This window comes from Giraffa tippelskirchi, chromosome 10 (assembly GCF_054371585.1).
Source record: "Giraffa tippelskirchi isolate mGirTip1 chromosome 10, T2T-mGirTip1v1.2.pri, whole genome shotgun sequence".
NCBI classification, from domain to species: domain Eukaryota; kingdom Metazoa; phylum Chordata; class Mammalia; order Artiodactyla; family Giraffidae; genus Giraffa; species Giraffa tippelskirchi.
Genome location: NC_137284.1, coordinates 150964165 through 150987282, shown reverse-complemented (window position 1 = coordinate 150987282; position 23118 = coordinate 150964165). Strand labels below are relative to the sequence as shown.

General features: G+C 38.1%; 1 protein-coding gene across 9 annotated transcripts in view; it reads left to right on the top strand.

Annotated features, from left to right (window-relative positions):
- The window catches only part of TPK1 (thiamin pyrophosphokinase 1), a 559100-nt gene that overhangs the window by 65749 nt on the left and 470233 nt on the right, over positions 1–23118 (top strand). The gene's annotated exons all lie outside the window — the stretch shown is intronic.

Sequence of the window (23118 nt, the reverse complement as noted above, 5' to 3'; positions counted from 1 at the left end):
TTGTTAGTGGGTCCATTGGTAATCATAATCTTGGGCCATAAAATTTGGTGTTAACTTTACTTTGCCATTCCCAAATTTTCACCTGATTTTTTCCTCTTATTCAAACAATCATTGACAATTATAGCTGAAGAGGTCTATAGAGACCACAAAACCCAGGGAGAGTAAAGTGGCTATCTCTGGGCAGAAGTCTATCTACAGATGGTTTTATTGTCTCCCAACAAAATGTTTCTTTCTCTTTTTCATCTTTCTGTTTTTTTTCTTTTCTTTTTTGTTATTGCTCATTTCTTTATTTCTGTTTTTTGAAATCAAAGTATGACCCAAAGTAGTGCCCAGATCTTAAGTGAATGTTTGTATATGCATATACCTCTGTAAACCACGCCCCAGTGAAGATACTGGAAATTTCCGCAGAGTTTTCTTATAGCCCTCTTGAAAATGAATGGGAAAATGTTAGTCTCTCAGTTGTGTCCAGCTCATTGCAGCCCCATGGACTGTAGCCTGGCTCCTTTGTCCATGGAGTTCTCCGGGCAAGAATACTGGAGTGGATTGCCATTTACTTCTCCAGGGGATTTTCCTCACCCACAGATCAAACCCAGGTCTCCTGCGTTGCAGGCGGCTGTTTTACCATCTGAGCCACCAGAGAAATCTCAGTTCAGTATGTATTCAAAATTTCTCCCCTCCTCACTACTTACAACTCCATCACAGCCATGGCCACCAAAATCTGTCAGAGAATGTGAGCCACCATTATAGCTCATGGGAAAGACTGCAGTGGTCTCCAATAGATCTCTGCTTTTGCCCTTATTTCTCCCCAATCTATTCTCAATACAGTATCAAAAATAATCCAGTCAAAACGTAAATCAGATTATGCACCCTTCTGCTCAAAATCCTCCAATGATTTGCCAATGATATTTTTGGATCTTTTCCCTGAAGCAAAAGAAGTAAAAGCAAAAATAAACAAATGGAACCTAATGAGACTTAAAAGCTTTTGCACACCAAAGACCTTGTTTGTGCTGTTCACTGCTTATTGAGTGCTTGAGTGCTCATTCGTTCAGTTGAGTCCATCTCTTTGCGACCCCGTGGACTTGTAGTCCACCAGGCTCTTCTGTCCTTAGGATTTTCCAGGCAAGAATACTGAGGTGAGTTGCCATTTCCTTCTCCAGGAGATCTTCCTGACCCAAGGATTGAAACTAGGTCTCCCATACTACAGGCAGATTCTTTCCCATCTGAGCAGAGCCCAAAATAATCACTCTTCTGACCTCTATCCCCAAAGATAAGTTTTGATTGCTTTTGAATTATGCATAAATGGAGTCATATAGTATGTCATCTTTTGTATGTGTGAATACAGCTGCTGTGAATAGTCTTGTGCATGCCTTTGGATGGACATAAGCACTTTTTCTAATGTATATCTACCCTGGAATAAACTGATAGATCACAAATTATAAATAGTTCATAATTATGCTTATAACTGCCATGCAGTTATGCAGTTTTCCAGAATGATTGAATTAATTTATATGCTCACCAGCAAAATATAAATTCCAGTTGCTCCACATCCTTACCAATACTTGGTAAAGTAAAATACTTGCTTTCAATAAAATTGAATTTGAATATATCTAGGAACTGTAAGCATCTTCCTCAGTCCATTTAGCTCCCCATTGTCTTATACCTAACCGTCTCATATTCACAACTTAAGTCCACGGGCCTGAGAGGCTTTCAAACTAGGCAACTAATTTGAATCACATCCAATTTCTCATTTATTGAATTAAGTGAAAAGTGGTCCCAGGAAGTTTAACTAGTCAACTCAGCATCACATAGCTAGTAACAAATTTAGAATCGGGTCTCAAGCTGGACCCCTACACTAGGTCTCTTTCCACTACCTGGCACTGTCACCCACTCTTCTCTCTACTTGCTAAATCTCCTTTCAAACAACTTTGTAAAAGGAGATGCACCCTTCAGTGAAGTGCCTCACTTGGTGCCATATTTTTGGCTGTAATCACAACAGTTTTTGGCTTATTTTCTGGAACAATAAATGTAAAGTATCAATTCTAATATGTGTTACAAAAGACAGGGGAAAAAAAGACTGGAATGGGAATCAACTGACCACCTTATTACAAGCTTATTTACAAGCTTATTCAAGGATAAAGGATCCTACTAATCTGGAAAATAGTATCATTCTCATTCTGCCTCAAGGGCTATATTACCAGATTCACAAAACCTTCATGGAAAAGTGTAGTGGTTTACTGGCAGGTATTTCCTCCTGGTCTCCATCTGCTTCATGTAGTATAGTGAAGTGAAGTCGCTCAGTCCTGTCCTACTCTTTGTGACCCCATGGACTGTAACCTGCCAGGCTCCTCCATCCATGAGATTTTCCAGGCAAGAACACTGGAGTGGGTTGCCATTTCCTTCTCCAGGAGATCTTCCCCACCCAGGGATCGAACCCGCATCTCCCGCATTGTAGACAGTTGCTTTACCCTCTGAGCCACCAGGGAAGTCCTTAGTATAAACACTTGCTTAAAAGCAAGGAGTTGTTGTTCCTGTTCAGTTGCTAAGTCATGTTGGACTCTTTATGACCCCACGGACTGCAGCGCACCAGGACTTCGGGGTGTAAGCAAAGCTATGTAAGTAAATATGGTATGATTTGTATTAGGCAAAAGCTATTAAAGTTGAAGAGTAACCAAGGATACTGTGATGCTATCTATTGACTTTTCCTCAGTTTCCTCACATATAAAATGAGAAGTTGGCTAAATTATTTGTAAGATCACCTCAAGCTTGGTAGTTCTATGAATAGATTAGCCATAAATATAATTTATATGATAGCAGGAAAACATAAACCAAGCCCAGAGTTTATTTATGAATGTCTGGATTTGAGAAACAGACTTAATAATGTAAAATGGAGACAACTGCCACCTGATAAACTGGCATTTCCATTAATTGGTCATCAGCATGAGCTTGTTCTTATTATCACTTTATCATTCATCATTGCTCATCTTCCTCTTCATGTGCCTTCCAACTATATTTGATTAAACAAATTTATACTTAATACTTGACAGAGAAATAGTTTCTTTTCCTATAGAGTTACACTGTATCAAAGTGATATATCCCTTACTGTTTTATCTGAGGAAATATGGGATCAATTCTTATGCTATACAAGAGCAAAAGTCTGAAAGTAATAAATATATCGCTAATGAACAATATAAAATTATATTTATGAGGTCTGAAATGAAATTAACATCAGTCATCTTTTCACTAAATGATCTGAAGCATATTTATTTCCTCAAAGGATCTGAAGCAATAGAATAAAAACTCAAGAAGAATTTATGAGATTTCTCATACCTAAAAAAAAAATAAAGTCTTGTGAAAAAAACTAGATTAAAATTATCAAGGAGTGTCTTGATTTGTTTTGACAGATTTGTACCAGAAACAAGACATTCTGTACCTGACTTAGGAATCACCTTCTCCCCTTGTCATATGAGGATTCATGTTTTCTTTAATTAGAAATTGACCAGAAGCCTAATAAAGTTTGATGAGTGGTAGCACTAAAAATCCCTTTCACAAAAGGCTAAACTCTGTCTCCTCACAAATTTTCTCCCCTTGAATTCACTTCATGCCCCCAATCCATGTCTGAAGAGAGGATGAGGTGAAATTTTTCCTTTTAAAGTTTCTCACTAAATTTTTAATTACTAGGAGCAGTTCTGATGAGTAGGTCAGAGTAACTAAAGAAGTATAAATAATCTTTTTGGATGTAAAGTAAAATGAATTAATTTGAAGGTTTACTTGAGGGAGTTTAGAGATTTATACAGCTGGAGGAACCTAGGATTAGTGGAGAGAAATAATTTGCTTTATGCCAACAAGACCTTTAGTTTGTGATTCACTCAGACTAAAATCTTCAACCCTCCCCTGCATTGTGTCACATCTTCCTTGTAGTCAGGATTTATTGTGTATATATGTTGATATTTATATATATATATATATATATATATATATAAAATATATATCTGTATCCTAAAGCTCAAGATAGATATAAAGAGAGATGAAATACATGACTCCAGACCTATAGCTCCAGACATCTGAAACTCTTTTGATAATAGGTAGGCAAGAGAACTTACTATCCCTTACCAGGAGAATCAAACAAAAACTCCATGGAAAAACAGATGAAATGAAAAAGTCTAACCTGAAGGGAAGTAGGCAGAGCACAGCCAAACAATGCAAAAACAAGATACAGAGACACTTCTTGGCCAGTAGGATCTGCTTGGGTTCAGAAAGGGGCCCACCCAGCATCAGAGTCACCACCAGGGTCAAGGCTATTACAATGAGCAGCAGCAGAACAGAGAAACAGACGGGGGAAAGTGGGGTCATGGCTCGATGACAAAGCAAGTGAGAAGAGATAAGAAAGCAGTAATATGGTCATCAATAAATGTCAAGAAGCTGAGTTAGACAAGACATACTTATCTAGGACCAGAGAGATCACAGTCAAAAAAGTAAGAACACAATACATCTGAGAAAAAATATCTTAGATGACATTTGAATTCTGTCTTCCCAAGGATTCTTATTGTTGCTTAGTTCAATGTGATAGTTCATCTGGAGATATGACAGAGATTCCCTTGGCAATTCTGGTCCCGGTCACTGTTTATTAGTAGGAGGATCTTAGACCCAGAGGCTGTGGTTTTATTCTCATCTAACCAACTCTTCTCTAGATCCATGCTAAATACTAGTCATCATAGATAGCTTTGAGCATTTCCCAAGAAGTCAGTGGAGGCTCTGAGTCTCTTAAAGCTTTCATTGTTAGCTCTGTCCCAAGATAAGAGTGCCAATCCTATAGCTGAGCTTTTACCTGAGGTTCTGGCACAAACCAGAGAAACATTCAAGGGGTTACAGAAGATAGATAAGCAAACTGTGCAGTGTCAGGGAAAGCAAAAACAGCCACTTTGACCACTGCTTCCTTGAATGGCCTACGGAAAAATGGAAACGGGTTCCATGATTGAATCTCAGGGAAACTAGAAAAAAATGAAAAGATTTCTTAAAAAGTTCTAGGAGAGAAAAGCTATAAGGTTGTGTACAGGCCAGATCTGGGACACAGACCAAAGAAGTTTGCTGTAAATTTTAGTGACGGCACACCTGAAAGAATTTATGTTTTTGAAATTTTTCATGCCTGTAGTACTGCAGTTTCGATTTCAAAATATTCTTCCCAATCACAATGAGGGGATTCAAGAAAAGAAAAAACAAATCTAAGTACAATTTTAAAGCAATATTTTAACTCGATGTTTTCAGGCTAAAGACAAAGGGATACGTGAATGCTGCACTCAAGTTAGTAAATGTATTTCTTATGGGAGCATGGCAAGTTTGAATCTAAAATATATGCTAAAATTGAACAACTAAGTATATACTCTATAGATTCTGAAACTCAGGTTTTTTATTATTGGAGAAAGAAAGTTCAAATAAAGGGAAAGACTAGAATGAGTTATGTGCTACTGGATTAGGATCAGAAGTATTAGTATGAACTCATGGTCTTCTGATAAACAGAGGTAGATGATAGGTAGGTATGTAGGTAGGTAGATAGTAACACTGTGTGTTCATGGGTTAGTATTTATACACATGTTCTCTAATTCTGTCTGCTGAGAAAGCCTAGAAGCAATAACATCCAGTAGGAATTAACACGTCTTAGCAACCACATCTTGATTTAAATATACTGTTCTCTAATACAAGGAAAATTTGGTTGATTCCAGAGCTGGGGTAGTGAGAAAATAAGATGAGCCTGTAACATCTTGCTGCTACTGCTGCTAAGTCGCTTCAGTCGTGTCCGACTCTGTGCGACCCCGTAGACGGCAGCCCACCAGGCTCCCCCGTCCCTGGGATTCTCCAGGCAAGAATACTGGAGAGGCTTGTCATTGCCTTCTCTGTAACATATTGAGGGGCTATAAAGTAAGGAACTGCTCCAAAATGGATGGAAGGCTTGTTGAAGGGCACAGGAACCACCAAAAATCTCCCAATGACTGAAATAGTCAGAACCTAACTAATAATTTTAGATCATCATCCATTGAATAAAATAAGTGACAATTAACAAAAAAAAGAAATAGCTCTTGCTTACAGCAGAATTCTTATTATCAAATATGGAAGAATTAGGGAAATCGACCATTCCAACATCGTAGAAATAATGTGCAGGCAAGATCTACTGAAGGATGCTATAATAATGAGTAAATAGGAATTTGATGAACAAACCATATCCTCAAGATAGTTCCCAGTTCTCCAGGGGATCTTCCCCACCCAGGGATTGAACCCAGACCTCCCACATTTCAGGCAGATTCTTTACCATCTGAGCCACCAGGGAAGCCCAATTATTAATTAAAAAACCTGAAAGACAAAGAAAGACTGAGTAACTGTCACAGGCTTGGAGTGACTAAAGACACAGGAAAACTAATGCAATGTGAGATTGTGAGCTGGATCTTTGAACAAAGGAAGGACTTTAGTGAAAAAAATGCTGAAATCCAAATAAAGTCTGCAGTTTCCTTAATAGTACTGCACCACCATCAGTTTCTTCATACTGGTGATTGCATGGTAGTATGTACACAGTCAACATTAGAGAAAACTGTAGGAAAGGTAGAGAGAAGATGTCTGCTTTATTCTTGAAATTTTTATGTAAGACCTAAATGATTTCAAAATTAGTATTTAAAAATTAGCTTGTCTAAATATATCTGTTGTCTTCTCACTAAATGAATTGAATTGCATTGAAATGAATTAAACTCCAAGAATTTAAGATAGAGGAGAAAATGCAATGAAGGGGAAAGGAAAGACAACAGTGTGTCCCCGGAAATAAAGCCACGAAAGAATCCCAAAAGATGATGTCAGGCAGTGTCAGGGATAGGGGTCAGCTTAAGCCTAAGTGCATCCCACCAAAGAGCTTTAGGTTTTCCAGGCAGTGCTAGTGTTAAAGAACCCACCTGCCAATGCAGGAGACGTGACAGACAAGAGTTTGATCCCTGGGTCAGGAAGATCCCCTGGAGAAGGGCATGGCAACCCACTCCAGTATTCTTGCCTGAAGAATCCCATGGACAGAGGAGCCAGGCGGGCTACAGTCCATGGGGTTGCAAAGAGTCAGACACGACTGAAGTGACTTAGCACGCAGCATGCACACAAGGAGATTTAGACTTTAGGGAGAATTTTTAGTAGACTGTGGAGCCGTGTCTTTCACAAGAACGTTTACATGAGGGACTGAGGAAATTCTGAAGAGAACTTATCCAAATAAGTGTTTCTAATTTCAGTTACTCTGCATACCACTGTTACCATTTTTTTCACCTTTTCATTTTTTTTAATTTTTATTTTTAATTGAAGTATAGTTGCTGTACAATATTATATGTTACAGATGTAGTATACAGTGATTCACAATTTTTCAGGTTATATTCATTTATTGTTATTATAAAATGGTGGCTATATTCACCAAGTTTTAAATATATCCTTGCAGCTTATTTTACACCTAATAGCTTGTAACTCATAGGCCCCTTCCCCTACATTGTTCCTCCCCCTTTGCCTCTCCCCACCGGTAACCACTGGTTTGTTCTCTATATCTGTGAATCATTACCTGAATTATTGTTTGCTCAGTATTTTTCTTAGCATTGACTTTGAGACTACTTAAGCAACTTGCTTTTATCTTTATGTTGCTTAAAATAATCTCACACTTCCTCACTGGCCCACATACTACAACAGCAGTGCAACTGAGTCTTAGAGGTTGTGAAGGGCTGTTACAAAAATAGAGACACAGATGTATAGAACAAACATATGGACACCAAGGGGGGTGTAGGGGAGTGGACTGGGAGACTGAGATTGACATATATACACTAGTGATACTATGTGTAGGTAACCGACTATTGAGAACCTACTGTATAGCACAGGGAGCTCTACTCAGTGGTCCGTAGTGACCTAAATGGGAAAAGAATCCCCCAAGAGGGGATATATGTATATGTATAGCGGATTCACTTTGCTGTACAGTAGACAGTAATGCTACTTTGTGAAGCAACTATACTTCAATAAAAAAATCTAAAAAATAATAATGATGCCAAGTGGACTATTTTCCATACAACACATCCCACACACAAACATACCATTATGGCAGCCTAAATAGAGGGAAATAGAGAAGGAGAGCCAGGCAGCCTTGCCCCTTTGGTATGGAAAATTCCATGGCTCTAGAGCTTTAAGGGATCCAGAGAACACAGGGTAGCACTGGACCTGTAAAGTGCGAGGAGTGGAGATGACGGACTCCAGGGCAGCAGAGGCAGAGGCGGATGGAGGAGGGCGATGGCATGCAGCCAGCAGAGGAAAGCAGAGGCGGAGCTGGGAGCCAATGCCGCCGTCTCTGGAAGCATTCAGAGCTTTCTTGACTAGACGAGAGATTTCTTCTAACTGGCAATAAAACTATGCAGCTGTAAGGCCCTCCCAGGCAGTTTTGTGTGCTGGAAACTGCACTGAATGAGCTGGAGAAAGAATGAGGAAAACAACTATATTGCAAAGTGGTAGCACAAACTTGTATCATAAGTGCATGTGCAATATGTTTGGGGACCCTGAGAAATAACTCAGGGCCAATGGGGTGACTTTATATACACAGAGGTCCTGTATTAGACTTGGGAATAGAAGCCAATGAAAGTTAACCATACGCGGAATAGCTGAAATACACAGTTATGGGAGTGTAAATCGGTCAAGTCATTCTACAAACATCTGGCAGTGCTTAGTGAAATCAAGTGTGGGTATATCTTATGACCCCTTAATATGAGAAAAATTCCTATACAGTCTTATAAAAGAAAATTTTTATTACAAATGGGTTTGTAATAGCACAAATGTGAAAGCAGTCTAGACATTTATTGTTAGATTATTAAATAAAACACATACACAAAGTACAGTAGACACATACCATGAAACACTGGGCAGCTATCAGAGCAAGGATATGTGTGAAAGTACATGGTTTGAGCTCAAAAACAGAGCTGAGACAAAATGCAAATAGAATAATGCAATAGCTAACATATAGGTAACACATTACATGTCAGATACTACTTATTTCACATACTTTACATTTATTGGGCTTTCCTGGTGGTTCAGACAGAGAATCTGTCTGCAATTCAGGAGACCCAGGTTCGATCCCTGGGTCAGGAAGATCCTCTGAGAAGGAAATGGCAACCTACTCCCACACTGTTGCCTGGAGAATTCCATGGACAGAGGAGCCTGGTGGGCTACAAACCGTGGGGTCACAAAGAGTCGGACGTGATTGACTAACACTTTCTCTTTCAATTTCATGTGTATTAGCATATTTGCTTGATGCAAAAACCCTATGAGGCTATGTATGAGGAAATTGAAGTAGAGGGAGATTAAGTGACTTGTCTAAGATAAAATAGCTAATAAGTGGAAAACAAAACAATTAGAACCAAGCCATCTACCTTAAATGCATGCTTTTAACCACTACAGGATCTTTGTATCCTCTACCAATAAAAAGTAGAAAGGTACTGTGAGCTGAATGCACTATTGTAAAGACACATATATCCCAATGTTAAAGTACAAATGCAACAGGATACCTACATTTCCAAGAACATGTACCAAAAAAAAAGTATATTGAATATGCCTATTTGGAGCAGAATAGGTGAGGGTGAGAGTGAAGTAAAAGTGAAAGTCACTCAGTTGTGCCTGACTCTTTGCAACCCCATGGACTGTATAGTCCATGGAATTCTCCAGGCAAGAATTCTCGAGTGGGTAGCCTTTCCCTTCTCCAGGGGATTTTCCAAACCCAGGATTCAAACCCAGGTCTCCCGCACTGCAGGCGGTTTCTTTACCAGCTTAGCCATAAGGGAAGCCTAAGAATATCAGAGTGAGTAGCCTATTCCTTCTCCAGAGGATCTTCCCAACCCAGGGATCAAACCGCGGTCTTCTGCATTGCAGGTGGATTATTTACCAACTGAGCTATCAAGGAGAGTGAAGAATAGGATCAAAAGAGGAAAATAAATAAAATAAAATGAAATAAGCAACATAAAATAGGAGTAAGGCTAAAAACTGACGTGGCAAATGGCAGAATTAAGAGAGAGTTAAGAGAAAGCAGGTGTGCCAGTGCTGGAAGTATGGGGCAGACGAGTCCAGGCTGAGAGAGAGACAAGTGAAGTCTGAGATGAATGGTCGACCATGTAAATCAAGATGTACTCAGTAACTGAAGGAAGCATTATTATAGCACAGTCTTTTCTGTGGTTGACAATTACTGTATAATATTCATTAAATTACTTGTCCACTTATTCAGCAAAGCAGAATATTTTTTAATTGAAGCATAATTAATATATGACATTGTAGTAGTTTTAGGTATACAGCATAATGATTTGCTATTTATGCATATATTGTTAAATGATGATCACAAAAAATTATTTAACATCTATCATCTCAAATAGGTAAAGTTTTTTTCCTTATGATGGGAACTTTTAAGATATCAACTTTCAAACATACAATGCAGCATTATTAACTATTGTCGCCATGCTGTACATTATATCCCATGAATTGTTTATTTTATAACGAAAGTTTATACCTTTTGATTCACTTCATCCATTTTACCCCTCCCTCACACACTTCCCCACCCCCTGCCACTGGCAACCACCAATCTGTTCTCTTTACCTATGACTTCCGTTTTTTTAGATCTCACATATGAGTGAGATCATACAGTATTTGGCTTTCTCTGTCTGACTTATTTCACTTAGCATCTTATCATAATCTGCTCAAAGTCCATCAATGTTGATGCAAATGACAGAATTTCTATCCTTTTTACAGCTTAATGATATTCCATTACATGTATATAATCACATATATGAATATCATATTTTCTTCATCCATTCACCCAATGATAGACACTTGAATTTTTATTATTTTTTATTATGGCTTATTACAGCATACTGAATATAGTTCCCTGTGTTATACAATAGGGCCTTGTCATTTATCCATTCTATGTATAATAGTTTGCATTTGCTAATCCCAAACTCCCAATCCAATCCTCCCCTACCCCACATCCCCCTTGGCAACCACAGTCTCTTCTCTATGGGTAGACACTTAATATTGTTTCTATGACCTGGGATTATAAATTATGCTGCTATGAACATGGAGGTGCAGATATCTTTTTGAGACAGTGATTTTGTTTTTCCTTCTGGTAAATAACCATAAGTGGAATTGCTGGATCGTGGGGTAGTTCTATTTTTTTGTTTTTTGAGAAACCTCCATACTGTTTTCCATAGTGGCTGTACCAATTTACATTCTTACCAATAGCGCACAAAGTTTTCTTTTTCTATTCATCCTTGCCAACACATTATTTCTTATCTTTTTATAATAACCATTCTAATAGGCGGGCTTCCCAGGTGGCACTAGAATCTGCCTACCAATGCAGGAGACACAAGAGACTTAGATTCAATCCCTGGGTCAGGAACATCCCCTGGAGTAAGTGGCAATTTCCCCTGGAGGAAATGGCAATCCACTCCAGTATTCTTGTCTGGAAAATTCCATGGACAGACAAGCCTGGTGGGCTACAGTTCATGGGGTCACAAAGAGTTGGACATGACTGAGCAACTGAGCACACACATTCCAACAGGTGTGAGGTAATATCTCACTGTGATTTTGATTTGCATTTCCCTAATGACTAGTAATGTTGAGCATCTCTTCAGATACCTATCAGTCATTTGTATGTCTTCTTTGGAAAAATGTCCACTTAGTTCCTCTGCCCATTTTTTCATTAGATTGGGCTTTAAATGCCTGAATAGGTGGAGCTACAGAGAAAGACTAGTCAAAGAGGCCTTCTGATCACCAGCTACAAGAGACTCGAAAAAAAACTCTGATAGGGCCATAACTCCTGCATGGGAGGCAGTCCATGTCCCTGCACACTTGGTGCCGCCAGGGTGCCCGCAAGCCAAGCAGCTGCGCTACCTTCACGCTCAACTCTCACTGGGGCAGAGCTGCCACAGGCAAAAAATATCTTGGGCCTCTGCACACAGGGTCACTTCGGTAGTATTTGACCTTTTGCGATCTGGTGGACTGTGGCCTGCCAAGACTTCTGTGTGTGTGTGTGGCCGGGGGTTGTGGGGGGTGCGGGCGGTGGTTCTCCAGGCAAGAATACTGGAGCGTATTGGCCAGTAATGGTGGCCATACCCTTCTAGAGCACTATTTTTCCTACTACCCTCGCTGCCAACTCCCCTGAGTACATGGTGCTGCCAGAACCCCTGGGACAAAAGCAGCTGCACCACCTCCACACCTGGCCCTCACAGGGGCAAACCCAAGTCCTCCAGGGCAGCCTCAGGAGCAAACCGCAGTGGATGACCCACATATAGAGGTGGAAATAAAACCACAATTGAAACCCAGGGGCAGTGTGACTAAGGAAGAAGACCCAAAACCCTCCCACCAGCTGTACAAGCTGCAGATTAAATCCACAGGATCAACTAGGCAGACTCTCTGTCTGTCGAATATATAAAAGATTACTGAGAGCTCCCACAAAAGAGAATGCACCAAGTCTTATAGCTGTGGACGTTGGAGGCAAGAACACAGAGGAGTAGCAGCAGATTGGAATCTGAGCTGCCCCCACAGCAGCTCCAGAGGTCAACACAGGGTTGGAGGGCATCCTAGGGAGGTGAGGTGGACTGTGACTCCCAGCGAGGGAAAGGACTCTGACAGCAGTGACTCAAGAAAAACATTTATTTTTCTTATGTTTTGACTTGCTGTGTAGATTCTTTTGAATTTTTTTTTCCTCCCTCTGTTGTAGTTGTTGATTTTATTGGCACTATGAAATCTAACTAAGCTTTTGAGCTTTTGTCATTTTGTTCTCAGTCACATTTTTTATTGTTGTTATAAACCTCTGCTCTTGCCATTCTGGGGAGGTTATTTTTTTTCTCTCTCTCTCTCTTTTTAATTTCAATTTTTAATTTTTTAAATCTATTATCATTTTTTCTACATTTATTTCTTTGTTTGCTTTTCCTACTGTTCTTTTCCCCTTGCAGTTAATCTTTAATATACATAAATCTTCTTTATCTACTTCTATTTAACTACCTCTATGCAAAGTTCTTTCCTTTCTTCCTTTCTTTCCTTTAGTCTCAACATATTTGTTAATTTTATCTTCTTTGCTTTATACCACAATTGGCACCTTGCTGTAGTTTTGTTCTCCAGTTTGTGCTTTAGTTAGTTTTGTTCTGGTAGACATAAGTTTTGGTTCCCTTTGTTCTCCAGGTCAGTCTGTTGTACTTTGTTTTTGTTGGACTGTTTTGATTTTGCTTATGGGTGTATATTCAGTCACACTTTTTATTGTTATAAACCTCTGCCTCTGTGTTGGGCTTTTGCAGTTCTGTGGAGTTTTCCTTTTCTCTTTCTTCTTCTGTTTGGTTTTTTCTTTTCTCTATTTTATAATTTTAATATTTAGTTTTCTTAAACCTATTATATTTTTTCTACATTTATTCCTTTGTTTGCCTTTCCTACTGTTCTTTTCCCCTTGCAGTTTATCTTTAATATATATAAATCTTCTTCATCTACCTCTATTTAACTTTGCCTATCTATTCTATCTTTTCTTTCTTTCCTTTCTTCTCAACATGTGTTAGTTTTGTTTTCATTGCTTTATTCCCCACTTGGCACCTTGCTTTAGTTTTGCTTTCCAGTTTGTACTTTAGTTAGTTTTGTTCTTAACTGGTAAATATAATTTTTTATTTCCTTTGATTGTCAGGTCAATCTATTGTACTTTATTTTTGCTGGACTGTTTTGACTTTGCTCATGCGTGTATATGTATATGTATATATTCCATTATTTTAATTATCATTTGCCTGATTTTGTAACTGCCATTTGTCTGGAGTTCATCTTTGGTTTCACATTTTTGGATATTTGTTTTAATCTCACTTAATGCCATAACAAACCACTTGTGGAATCTTCATTCCTGACCAGAGATCAAACTCTGAGCCTTTGGAGTGAGAGGACTGACTCCAAGACCCTACACTACCAAAGAACTAACCCTAGGGGGTATCAAATAGTGAGATCTCACACAAAAGAAACCACTAATACAAGACCCGGCATCAGGACCTCTCATCTAAACAACAAAACAAAAATACAAACCCAATCAACAGCAACACATCAAAAAGCTCATACAACATGAACAAGTTGGGTTTATTCCAAGAATCCAAAGATTCTTCAATATATGCAAATCAATCAATGTGATACACCATATTAGCAAATTGAGAGATAAAAACCATATGATAATTTCAATCAATGCAGAAAAGCCTTTGACAAAATTCAGTACCCATTTATGATTAAAACTTTTCAAAAAATGGGCATAGAAGGAACCTACCTCAACATAGTAAAGGCCATATATGATAAACCTACAGCAAACATTATTCTCAATGGTGAGAAACTGAAAACATTCCCCCTAAGATCAGGAACAAGAAAAGGGTGCCCACTTTCACCACTATTATTCAACATAGTTCTGGAAGTCCTAGCTACATCAATAAGATAAGAAACAGAAATAAAAGAAACCCAAATTGGAAAAGAAGTAAAGCTCTCACTGTTTGCAGATGACGTGATACTGTACCTAGAAAACCCTAAAGAGAGTATCAGAAAATTACTAGAGCTAATCAGTGAATTTAGCAAAGCTGCAGGATACAAAATCAATACACAGAAATCACTTGCATTTCTATATACTAACAATGAAAAATCAGAAAGAGAAATTAAGGAATAAATCCCACTCACCATTGCAACAAAAAGAATTAAATATCTAGGAATAAACTTACCTAAGGAGACAAAGAAACTGTACACAGAAAATTATAAGACACTGATGAAAGAAATCAAAGACAACATAAACAGATGGAGAGATATTCCATGTTCCTGGGTAGGAAGAATCAATATTGTGAGAATGATTATACTGCCAAACACTATCTGCAGATTCAATGAGATCGCTATCAAATTACCAATGGCATTTTTCACAAAACCAGAACAAAAAATTTCACAATTCATATGGAAACACAAAAGACCCCAAATAACCAAAGCAGTTTTGAGAAAGAAGAATGGAGCTGAAGGAATCAAATCTTCCTGACTTCAGGTTATACTACAAAGCTACCGTCATCAACATAGTATGGTAGTGGCACAGAAACAGAAATATAGACCAATGGAACAAGATAGAAAGCTCAGAAACAAACCCATGCACCTATGGGTACCTTATTTTTGACAAAGGAGGCGAGAATATACAATGGAGCAAAGACAGCCTCTTCAATAAATGGTGCTGGGAAAACTGGACAGCTACATGTAAAAGAATGAAATTAGAACACTTCCTAACACCATACACAAATATAAACTCAAAATGGATTAAAGCCCTAAATGTAAGACCAGAAACTATAAAACTTTTAGAGGAAAACATAGGTAGAACACTCAATGACATAAATCAAAGTAAGATCCTCTATGACCCACCTCATAGAGTAAAAGAAATAAAAGTGAAAGTAAACAAGTGGGACCTGATTAAGCTTTGGCACAGCAAAGGAAACTATAAGCAAGGTGAAAAGACAACCCCCAGAATGGGAGAAAATAATAACAAATGAAACAACTGACAAAGGATTAATTTCCAAAATATACAAGCAGCTCATACAACTCAATACCAGAAAAACAAACAAACAACCCAATCAAAAAATGGGAAAAAGACTAAACAGACATTTCTCCAACGAAAACATACAAATGGCTAACAAACACATGAAAAGATGCTCACTATTAGAGAAATGCAAATCAAAACCACAATGAGATATCACCTCACACCAGTCAGAATGGCCATCAGCAAAAAGTCTACAAACAATAAATTCTGGAGAAGGTGTGGAGAAAAGGGAACACTCTTGCACTGACGGTGGAATGTAAATTGATACAGCCACTATGGAAGACAGTATGGAGATCCCTTAAAAAACTAGGAATAAAACTACCACATGACCCAGCAATCCCACTCGTAGGCATATACCCTGAGAAAACCAGGGTTGAAAAAGTCACATGTATCCCATTGTTCATTGCACCACTATTTACAATAGCTATAACATGGAAGCAACCTAGATGTCCATCGACAGATGAATGGATAAAGAAGTTGTGAAACATATACACAATAGAATATTATTAAGCCATAAAAAGGAACACATTTGAGTCAGTTCTGATGAGGTGGATGAACCTAGAACCTATAATACAGAATGAAGTGAGTCAGAAAGAGAAAGATAAATATCGTATTCTAATGCACATATACGGAATCTAGAAAAATGGCTCTGAAGAATTTATTTACAGGTTAGCAATGGAGAAACAGACGTAGAGAATAGACTTATGGACATGGATAGAGGGGAGGAGAAGGTGAGATGTATCGCAAGAGTAATATGGAAACTTCCATTACCATATATAAAATAGATAGCCAATGGGAATTTGCCATATGGCTCAGGAAACTCAAACAGGGGCTCTGTATCAACCTAGAGAGATGGGATGGGGAGGGAGATGGGAAGGAGGTTCAAAAGGGAGGAGATATATGTATACCTATGGCTGATTCATGTTGAGATTTGACAGAAAACAACAAAATTATGTAAAGCAATTTATCCTTCAATAAAAAGATAAATTTAAAAAATAGATTAATTAATTTAAAAATGGAAAAAAGACAAAAAAACCTAATTCTCTTATTTTCTTTTCAGTCTGCTTCTAATACTAAGCATGACAGGTTTAAAATCAGGGATCAATAGTATAGAGGTTGAAATCAGAAGACTTATATTTCACAATTATGATTACCACTTACAAAGTTACTTTGACAAAATTACAGCATTTAATCTCCTTTAGCCTTAGTTTCTACATTATAAAACAATATTTTGTGAATATTAAACAAGATAATATTAAGAAAGATGACATATAATAAGAGCTCAGTAAATATGAAAATATAACAATAACATTAAGCATAAAGAAAATATTGACCAAAAAATAAAAGGAACCCTCTCTTAAAAAACTGGTTGATCTGGGAAACTAAGATAGGTTGATATGCTAAGATTTGCTTCATCTAATTAAGTGATTCTCAATATTGACTTCATAATGGAATCAACCGAGATATTTTTTAAATCTCCCCATCCCCAAACCCCACCCAAACACAATAAATCAGAATGCCTGAATCACTTAGGGAAGGAAATGTGCTGGAACACTGAGCTTCTCAGGCAGCTTGAGAGCTCTCAGATCTCAAGATCCAGACAGAATTTGAACTTTAGAAACCAAACGTGGGGCTTCCCAGGTGACATTAGTGGTAAAGAACCTGTCTGCAGTGCAGGAGACAAAGAAGGCTGTGGTTCTATCCTTGGGTCAGGAAGACCCCTGGTAGAGGGAGAGGCAACCCACTCCACCATTCTTGCCTGGAGGATCCCATGGACAGAGAAGTCTGGAAGGCTCAGTCCATAGCGTTGCAAAGAGCTGGACATGACTGAAGGGACTTAGTAGACAGGCAACTCAAATCTGGCTTAAAACTCAACATTCAAAAAATGAAGATCATGGCACCCAGTCCCATCACTTCATGGCAGATAGATGGGGAATCAATGGAAACAGTGACAGACTTTATTTTCTTGGGCTCCAAAATCACTGCAGATGTTGACTGCACCCATGAAATAAAAAATGCTTGCTCCTTAGAAGAAAAGCTATGACCAACCTAGACAGCACATAAAAAACAGAGACATTGCTTTGCTGACAAATGTCCATCTAGTCTAAGCTATGGTTTTTCCAGTATTCATTTATGGATGTGAGTGTTGTACCATAAAGAAAGCTGAGCACTGAAGAATTGATGTTTTTGAACTGTGGTGTTAGAGAAAACTCTTAAGAGTCCCTTGGACTGCAGGGAGATCAAACCAGTCCATACTAAAGGATATCATTCCTAAATATTCATTGAAAGGAGTGATGTTAAAACTGAAGCTCCAATAGTTTGCCCACCTGATGCAAAGAACTGACTCATTGGAAAAGACTCTGATGCTGGGAAAGATTGAAGGCAGGAGGAGAAGGGGATGACAGAGGATGAGATGGTTGGATGACATCACTGACTCAACGGACATGAGTTTGAGCAAGCTCCAGGAGTTGGTAATGGACAGAGAGGCTTGCTGTGCTGCAATCCACGGGATCACAAAGAATCGGACATGACTGAGCAACTCAACTCAACTCAACTCAGAGCTAATCAGGTCACCTCCTCCCATTAAGAGTTGAAATTCGCAGGCCTGGACTAGTTTATAAGTATATTGATAATATCTTTCATACAGTGAAAAAAAAAATCCTTCAGGAAAGGAGTGATTTTCCCCCAATACCTGGGATTCTTACTGTATATTCTTAGATAATTTCCATTTCAAATATGCTGATAAATATCCAAATCTGGAGCTTGGAATCTATTGTCATCTAGCTCAGACCAAAAGGCAGAAAGCAGGCCCAAGTGATAGATGGCAAAATTATTATCAGCAAACCACACTGGATTGTTTTGTTATCTATGTAGTTGTTAGTATGTGATCTGGTAACAGGGTATGGAATAACATAGAAAAAAAAGCTTTAACATTTTTTTATTCTCAGTATAAAATTTAGGCTTTTTTTCTCATTTGATAAAGACAATTTACACTTAGGAGGCTTTATTATTCTTAACAATATTCTTTAAAATAGCACTTTTAGGAAACTGATAATTGTTTAATTTTGTCTTTGGCATTGGAAGTCTAACCTTTACTTGAAAGTACACTATAGATTTTTAACAAAGCAAGTTATGTATTTATTATGTTTAGTGTGATTTGAAATTCTCTCTCTTATATGTTTTAAATAAAGTGAAATGTATGTATGTTTTGTACGTAGATATACTTGATAATGTTAGGAGGTTTTAAGATTTAAAGATTTTACATGTTCATTATTATAGTATTAATATTTCATGACCAAAAAATTCTCATTAGTGATAAAAAATAATATATAAGAACTTTGGAGTTAACATACATGTACTACCATACATAAAATAAACAAAAAGGATCTATTGTATAGCACAAAGAACTATATAGAATATCCTATAATAATCTATAATGGCAAAACATCTGAAAAAGAATATGTATATACATAAACAAGTCACTTTGCTGTACACCTGAAATTAACATGTTGTAAGTTAACTTTCCTTTGATAGAAAAAGTTTTCAAAAATACATTTTTGTAGATCCAAATAACTAAACTAAAGAAAGAAAAGTTTTAACACTTCATATGACTATTTCTGGAGAAGGCAATGGCATCCCACCCCAGTACCCTTGCCTGGAAAATCCCATGGATGGAGGAGCCTGGTAGGCTGCAGTCCATGGGGTCGCTAAGAGTTGGACACGACTGAGCGGCTTCACTTTCACTTTTACTCTTCACTTTCATGCATTGGAGAAGGAAATGGCAACCCACTTCAGTGTTCTTGCCTGGAGAATCCGAGGGACAGGGGAGCCTGGTGGGCTGCTGTCTATGCGGTCACACAGAGTCAGACACAACTGAAGCGACTTAGCAGCAGCAGCAGCATGACTATTTCCACTTCGATTTTGAAAGTAAGCTAATTATAATAGTCTTATTTTAGTGACAATTTTTGTATGCTGACATAACTTTCACTAAGCATGAGTCTTTCCCATTCCTGCTATGAAAGAAAGAATTCTAAATTGCCATCACTCAAAATATTGAACTTCAATATATCACTATCCATATTTAGAAATGGCACATAGTACAAAATAACATTATCATTTCTCTTCAAAACAAATGATTCTTATTAGGAATTGATTTTCAAATCACCATTTGGAGATCTTAGACTCTGCCTCCTCTAGCATTCTGTTAATTAAATTGACCCAACTAAGTATATCACTATCATTCAGCAAAAACCCTGATGTCATGTCTTGACAAAGTTTCAAAACATAGTATATTTGAAGAATGAAACAGTTTGCAACATAAATAAAGAAATCTTTCACTGAAAATATAGAAAATTTAACATCCTTGAATTATTACAATGGAAGTTAGTAGAAAAGATTTTCTTAAAAAAATAATAGGGAGTAGAAATACCACTACTCAATTCTAGCCACAGATCTTTTGTCTAAGTAATAATGTGACTCTGGAGAGATTACTTAAATTATCTGGGCTTCCACTTTCTCTTTCCATCTCTAAAATCCTTTCAAGTCTCAATATTCCTTAATTCTTTAATTTTATGTCCTGTCATGTTTATAATCAAAAGAACCAAAAGCTCATTACTACAATGTAAAAAGTGAATGAGTCTCTCTTTGGTAATGTGCTGATCTTTAACATGAGAATTTGGGTCTGCTTCACACTTCTGTTTCTCCATTAAAATGAATAAACTTACTTCCTAGCTCAAATTACTGCTCTGTGATTTGACACAAATTTAAAAAGAAGGTTAAGCTTCTAATATAAGAGGCTCCAAAATACAATGACCTAAATAAGATAGAAGCTTATTTATCTTCCACATATCATTCCAGCTGATCTAGGGTAGAGGAGTCGGGTAGATTCTTCTCCATGAGGTCATTCTGGCATCCAGATTCTTTGCTTCAGTAAATCATAGTCAATAAAATAAGACATGAAGAAAGGAAATAAGATTAAGAAATATACAAATATTAATGAACAGTGGAGTGGTGATGCCTACGGATCTTGTCCTATCACTGCTGAGAAGATATCACACTCAACAAACACAGGACGAAGCCACTGTTTCCAAGAATTGGACAATAGACTTGCAGGATGTGGTCCCTAAGAGCAAGAAAAAACAAAATGAGCTCTGCTTTCCAAGCTGTGACACAGAGAAATGAGACTCAAAGGGAATGCTGCATGTTGGGATGAGGAAACTGATTGGAGGCTGGGCTTTGAGGGAACTGGTCTCTATCGACATGGACTGTGGGTAGCACTAGCTCTGGACATCTCTAGAGGGTTCCATCTTGTTCATAGCTGAATCCTATGTGCTGTGCACACACACAAGTCTCCCTGAGGCCTGGTTGTGAGCTGCTCCTGGCAATGAGCAGGAGGCTGTGAGTTTAGTGGAAAAAATTATTTAAATTTACTAAACTATGCAAATGAATTATGAATACATGAAGATGTACACCATGTTTACCAGGAGAAGATATTAAATTTATTATCTTCCAAATAACTATAAATTCAACTTAATTCCAACCAAAAGTTGCTGCTAAAATTCACATGGGAAAAAGTAAAAACGTATACAAACTCAAGACGGTCTTTAGAAATGAAAACAAAGAGAGAGTGACCATGCGTCAGAGAGAAGATGTTGTTAAGTCACAATAATCAAAAGACATAAAACAGAGATGGATGAGTCTGACTATGTTGCAACTCAAAACTTTTGTGGGGCTAAAGAAACCATGGGCTTCCTTGGTGACTCAATGGTAAAGAATACACCTGCCAGTGCAGGAGGTGTGGCTTTGATCCCTGGGTTGGAAAGATCCCCTGGAGAAGCAAATGGCAACCCACTCCAGTATCCTTGCCTGGGAAATCCCACAGACAGAGGTCAGACTACAGCCCATGGGGTCATGAAACATTGGACATGGCTTAGCAACTAAACAGCAGCAAAGAAACTATAAACACTATTTTAGATCAGGGAAAGACCAGAAAAAATTATCTAGAATGTATAAGATATTCTTGGATATCAATAACAAAAAATACATTAATCTACCACCTGACCTGCCTCTTGAGAAACCTGTATGCAGGTCAAGAAGCAACAGTTAGAATTGGACATGGAACAACAGACTGGTTCCAAATAGGAAAAGGAGTACGTCAAGGCTGTATATTGTCACCCTGCTTATTTAACTTATATGCAGAGTACATCATGAAAAACGCTGGGCTGGAGGAAGCACAAGCTGGAATCAAGATTGCTGGGAGAAATATCAACAACCTCAGATAGGCAGATGACACCACCCTTATGGCAGAAAGCAAAGAAGAACTAAAGAGCTTCTTGATGAAAGTGAAAGAGGAGAGTGAAAAAGTTGGCTTAAAGCTCAACATTCAGAAAACTAAGATCATGGCATCTGGTCCCATCACTTCATGGCAGATAGATGGGGAAACAGTGGAAACAGTGGCTGACTTTATTTTTCTGGGCTCCAAGATCACTGCATATGGTGATTGCAGCCGTGAAATTAAAAGACGCTTACTCCTTGGAAGGAAAGTTATGACCAACATAGACAGCATATTAAGAAGCAGAGACATTACTTTGCCAACAAAGGTCCATCTAGTCAAGGCTATGGTTTTTCCAGTGGTCATGTATGGATGTGAGTGTTGGACTATAAAGAAAGCTGAGCACCAAAGAATTGATGCTTTTGAACTGTGGTGTTGGAGAAGACTCTTGAGAGTCCCTTGGACTGCAAGGAGATGCAACCAGTCCATCCTAAAGGAGATCAGTCCTGGGTGTTCATTGGAAGGACTGATGTTGAAACTGAAACTCCAATACTTTGGCCACCTGATGCAAAGAGCTGACTCATTGGAAAAGACTCTGATGCTGGGAAAGATTGAGGGCAGGAAGAGAAGGGAACGATAGAGGATGAGATGGCTGGATGGCATCACCGACTTGATGGACATGGGTTTGGGTGAACTCCGGGAGTTGGTGATGGACAGTAAGGCCTGGCGTGCTGCGGTTCATGGGGTTGCAAAGAGTCAGACATGACTGAGCGACTGAACTGAACTGAATAGTAAAATTGAGGAAAATTAGAGAAAAGACAATTGGCAGAGGAGGAAATACTAATGGAAAGTAAACATAAAAAGAGTTTGTTTGACTGCAGCAATAATCAAGCAAATCCATCTTCCCTCCATCAAGTCAAATATAAACAAATCTGCCAGTGTCAAGTGCTGATGAAGCTATGAAGGAAAGAAATTCTCATCCACGACAGATAGGAATAAAATAAGTAAAGTCCCTTCAGATGAGAATTAAGCAGAATCTAATAACATTGAAAATAATTATAAGCTGGAACCCCTGCTATTTAATTTCTGGATATATAACTTCTTCCTCCCCAACCTCCCCAAAAATACTTTACATATGTGCACAAGGAGACATATTCAAGGAAGTTTGCTGCAGTGTATTTTTAATAGCCAACATAAAGAGGGGAAACTAATTGTACATAAAAGCAAGAAGGAACAAATTGCAGTATCTTTATGA